Source organism: Aedes albopictus, chromosome 1 (genome assembly GCF_035046485.1).
Source record: "Aedes albopictus strain Foshan chromosome 1, AalbF5, whole genome shotgun sequence".
Taxonomy (NCBI): Eukaryota; Metazoa; Arthropoda; class Insecta; order Diptera; family Culicidae; genus Aedes; species Aedes albopictus.
The window spans coordinates 289,449,347-289,455,241 of NC_085136.1; positions in this window are offsets into that span (position 1 = coordinate 289,449,347).

Sequence of the window (5,895 nt, forward strand, 5' to 3'; positions counted from 1 at the left end):
AATGTTTATTTGTTAATCACCGTCGTCGTTCGTGCAGTCTTAAGTCATTTACTATAGCAACAGGCTGAACCTGTAGGGGAGGAGACCTACATCGAGCTACCCGCCACTCACACCAGCAAGAATTGACTTAACTGAACGAATTCATTCATGCCGGACACTGCGGGACTGTGACTATGGGTCCGAAGCAGGTACAAATATGTTTTTATGAATTGAAGTCGAAAGTAGTTCAGGCTCGAATTCAGGTTTAAAAATGCAATAAATAGAATCATAAATTTATCTTACATGTTTACGATATTACAACCAAATACATAGTGAATTGTGAGGTGCTCAAAAAAGTAGTCGTTAGTCTAATGGCCATTATATAATAATATAAGGTTATTAAGTGTGTTTGTGTGAAGAAGTTTAAATAATGTGTTTTTTAACGACATAGATGAGTATTATTATTTTCAAATATTCTAGGAGAAATAATGTCAATATCTTTCCAACTATCTAGTATGAGATATCTGCAGCATTGAATGAAACAGTTGTTCATTCTTTCTAGTTATTTTTTCTCAAACTAGTTGCAATGGTAGTGAAACTAGTTTTTCTAGGATATTTGAAGAAGAGTTGCATCAACATTGAAGCGAATAACCCCTATATGAACAGCATTAGATATAATAATGACTTTCATTTATATTTGGACCGCTAGACAGGATGGATTTTTAATGATAATCATACTTGTCTAGCTTGGTTTTGATTCTGAATTGAATGATAATAACGTTAACGTTGATCGATTTCCATACTGTTTCTTTTGGTTCTGTCAGATCTGGAATTGAATGACGGCCATCCACAAATCATCTGATTTTGTGCATGGGACTCGGATGAGACACTTTCCATTCAATTTATGGCGGGGATTTTTGTTCAGTGTATAACAGGTCTTGACACAACTTCAACAAGCTCATAACAACATGAAATACAACAAACTTAGGAAGGATAAAACCAATTACATCACATCTTGTTACAAAGTGGATATATATTTATTGGGAAAACATATGAGTAGGCTTACCTACTATTTGGGAAGAATAACACAACTTCTAGGTATAGCAAAACTTTATTTACGATAAAAATCCGGCTACCATATAAAATACCAACCAGTAACCGTTAAAGTTAAAGCTTTCAAATTTAACGCATTGACGTTAAATTGTCAATATGTCATAGAAATTGAACGCTCGTTAACGTTAAAATTCATTCGATGTAAAAAGAATCACCAAACCTAATCTAGTTTTTTTTTATTTTGAATGTGCTGATATGAGGTTAGAGTTGTTGGAAAATATCCAAGTAGGGTAATTGATCCGATCATGGAGGAGTTAAGCACTGGGTTCATGTTTAAACCACAATTGTATTGCCCCAAGCAAACATTTTACATGGATTGAATTGAAAATCATAAAATCCATCCTTAATCTACGGGAAAATAACGAAATATTTCCACTTTGATGTTATTATGAGCATTTTATTCATTTTTATCTGAAAGAACATTGTGTTCCTAATGTTGCGGTATTTGTTCCTATTGTTGCGGTATTCCATTGAAATCATATGAGATACCGCAACAATAGGAACACAGCAGCAAACAAAAATTTTTTTTTTTAAATAGGTTTTTGGGCAAATCTTAAGCAAACAAATGGTGCAATCTCATAATTTAAGCACCATACATCTATTAAAAATACCCTTCGGTAACATTTCAGTCGAAAAAGCGCTCAATTGCCATTACCGCAACATTAGGTACCACCACAACGATGGGAACAATTACCCTACTTGCTGAAGGTATGAATGTATGGGTAATTATATAAAAATCAGTATATGTGACGGAAATGTCTAGGACGGGGAATGGGTGTTGAAATATTTACGGTGTCAACCTCCATGGCCTTCGGTCTTATACAGAACACTATTTCTGAAATTCAACTGAAACTGTTAATCCGCTGATTATAAAAAATCCTGATTAAAAGTCACGATCGTCAAGGCACTCCAGGGCCAGATCTAAGGGGGGAGGGCGGGGGTGCCAGGGCCTCTGGCCCCTACATTTTAGGGGCCCCCACAAGAACCATTTTTGCTAGCTAAACATTAACTTTATTTTTCAGTTTTGCTCAAGTACTGTTCAAAAACAAAGAAAAACTTTTTTGCTTATCGCATATGTACATCCGAGGGGCCTCCACATCAGCTCCGGCCCCGGACCTCGACAATCCTTAATCCGGGCCTGAGGCACTCTATGATTGTTTCATTCGCAATATCATGAAACATTTCAATAATCAGATAATTATAGCTTACGCATTTATACAATCTGTTTAGTTGAACCACAAGCTCGCTGCACTTTACGGCGAACCCAGCATCCAGAAGGTGGCCAAAGCTGGAAGGATACGATGGGCACGGCATGTAGCAAGAATGCCAGACAACAACCCTGCAAAGTTGGTGTTCGCGATAGATCCGGCTGGCACTAGAAGGCGTGGAGCGCAGAGAGCACGATGGGCGGATCAGGTGGAGCGTGACTTGGCGAGCATCGGGCGTGGCCGAGGATGGAGAACGGCAGCCACGAACCGTGTATTATGGAGAAATATTGTTGATTCAGTTTTATCTTGAATTTGATGTAAACTTATGATGGCACATGGTTCGACGTTATGTTCAACGTATAAGCAAAGCTGAATAATATCAGACTTCTCAGTTGACTGCTTGAGCACCTTCACTCGCACTGGAGACTGGTCAATATCAAGACGATACTAACAAGCTAAGATATAACTTTTTACGCAATCACAAATCACTTTGCGGTCTCCGACAAAGTTTTTTTCTGCACATTTTAGGCTATATTTTAATGACAGTTGAAAACAAGAACGATAGGTAGTGAGTATAGTGAGGTGTCTGTTTGTATGTGGATTTAATTTGTCAAGATTTTGTTCTCTTACACATTTTTATCACTTGCATTGATTTTATTTACTTTCGTAGTTCTGGCGAAGCACCAAACGCTGGTTGTGTAACCCTACCGGTAGTCTCTAATGGGGTATGAGCCTATTTTCTAGTTAACCGTTCCTCAGGTTATTAAAAAAGCCGAAATGTGATGTGTTGCATGGTACATTTGGTAACTTTCGTAACGGTACCGGAACAGGTTTCGGAGCACTACCGCGTCTCTCAAATATAGTCTGAGACTATTTTATGTAAAAGTTCATATGGTAACCCAAAAACCAAGATTTGATTTATCTCATTCACTTCCAGTGGGACACCCAGAACCGGTTTCGAGACATTGCCGGTTGCCTAAAATATGTTCTATGGCTATGTTCTTACGGATCGATCATCGTGTTATCAAAAAAGCTGCTATTTGATGTACTGTAAAACCCCGCGTATTCATCACTCTTTAATACGACACTTTTTAATTCGTATCCCGCTCATTCGACATTTGTCGAATTAAAATATGATCAAATGTCACAGTGTAATACACTGTAAATACAAATGATCCGATATTGTGATGCTACTCACACCCGCAGTGGACCCTCGTGCAGCTGCTACTTCCGGAAGTTTAGATTTGGTGCTATCCGACACATGATCCGTTAGGTGATCAACCGCAGTGAACTTTGGAAGCCAACAATCGTAAAATGAACAAGCTATCACTTCGTATCACCTCCATATGTGTAGGATTTGTGTTCAAAAACAAATTTTAGTTATTGTAAACAAAAACTAAAATAGAGTTAGTTTATCGAATTAAAAGTTTACCCAGGTTATTTGACAGCAATCATTTCGAATTACCGTGGTTTTATGGTACCACACGCATGGGGTTGGTTCAATTTCACGTTTTACCACTTTCCAAGTCACTTTCGGTTTATAGTTTACCACTTACCGATTGTCCCTGATGAGTCTAGTTTCATGCAAATTGTTAATCAGTTTTCCTAGAACGTCGCGAATTGATGTACTGCATGCATGGGTGTGGTTCATTTGTGCATTTTGCCAGTTCCGGCGAGACACTCGAAACTGGTTCCGGAACCCTACTGGTAGTCTCAAATGTGGCCTGAGACTATTTTCTTGCTAACCGTTCTTCGCGTTATCGAAGAAGCCGTTATTAATTGGTCTGCGTGCAAGCGTTTGGTTCCATTCTATATTTAACCCGTAAAGTACCAGGACGAACCAAAAATTTTCAAACTGCTCGTTCTCAGCAGTGCATTGACCGATTCTCAAAAACTTGGACTTTTATTGAAGGGGAATAGTTGTACTAACTTTTACTTTTGGTGCCGCCCCGCGAAACCCCTCCCCCCTTTCGGGGGAGGCAAATATGTCTGTGTTTTTTTCCTATTCTTCTGCTACTTTGAGCAAATGCTTCAGGTTTTTCAGTAATTTTGATAACCAGCATCCAAAATCCCACCGGAGAAGTATAATTTAGTTGCATGACAGTGTCCAACATTGTTGGGGACCATTTGGTTTCGATGTAAGAGTACCAGGCCCACCGGAACATCCGGAACATCCGTAAAAATGGCCATTTGATGAAAATTCCTCTAGAGCTATGCGATTTTTTCCAATACAATCAAAATTCTTGGTCTAAGACCATAGTCAATGATTCGTTCCTCTTATGGACCACAATCGCCACTTATTGGTCCACCGGAAGATCCGGAACGTCCGTAAAAATGGCCATTTGATGAAAATTCCTCTAGAGCTATGCGATTTTTTCCAATATAATCAAAATTCTTGGTCTAAGACCATCGTCCATGATTCGTTCCTCTTATGGACCACAGTGGCTACTTATTGGCCCACCGGAAGATCCGGAACATCCGTAAAAATGGCCATTTGATGAAAAATCCTCTAGAGCTATGCGATTTTTTCCAATACAATAAAAATTCTTGGTCTAAAACCATAGTCGATGATAGGATACTCTTATGGACCAAAGTGGCCACTTATTGAACCACCGGAAGATCCGGAACATCCGTAAAAATGGCCATTTGATGAAAATTCCTCTAGAGCTATGCGATTTTTTCCAATATAATCAAAATTCTTGGTCTAAGACCATCGTCCATGATTCGTTCCTCTTATGGACCACAGTGGCTACTTATTGGCCCACCGGAAGATCCGGAACATCCGTAAAAATGGCCATTTGATGAAAAATCAAAATTATTGGTCTAAAACCATAGTCGATGATTGGATACTCTTATGGACCAAAGTGGCCACTTATTGAACCACCGGAAGATCCGGAACATCCGTAAAAATGGCCATTTGATGAAAATTCCTCTAGAGCTATGCGATTTTTTCCAATACAATTAAAATTCTCGGGCTAAGACCCTATCTACTAATTTGGTTCTCTTATGGACCACAGTGGCCACTTATTGCCCCACCGGAAAATCCGAAGTATCCGTAAAAATGATCATTTGATGAAAATTCCTCTAGAGCTATGCGATTTTTTCCTATACATTTATAATTTTTATTCAGTGGCTACTTATTGGCCTACTGGAAGATCCGGAACATCCGTAAAATATGGCCATTTCATAAAAAAATAATCTGGAACTATGCGATTTTTTCAATACAACAAATATTCTTGGTCTAAGACTGTAGTCGATGATTTTCTGAAGGTATTCTCGAGAAATTTTTTCTAGAAAAATTCTTAGGGAATTCCCCAAGGAATTTTTGGAGGAGTTTCTGGAGAAATTTGAGAAAAAATATCTGGAGGAACTCCTAAAGGAAGTTCTGGCGAAATTTCCAGAAGTTCTTATGGAGGAATTCATGGTGTAACTTCTGGAAGAATTTCTGAAGGAATTTCCGCAGAAAATTCTGGAGGAATCCCGGAAAAAATTTTGGAGGATTTCCCGGAGAATTTTTTGGAAGAATACCCGGAGGAGTTTCTGGTGGACCTTGTGGAAGTGTTTTTTGAGGATTTCCCGGAGGAATTTCTAGAGA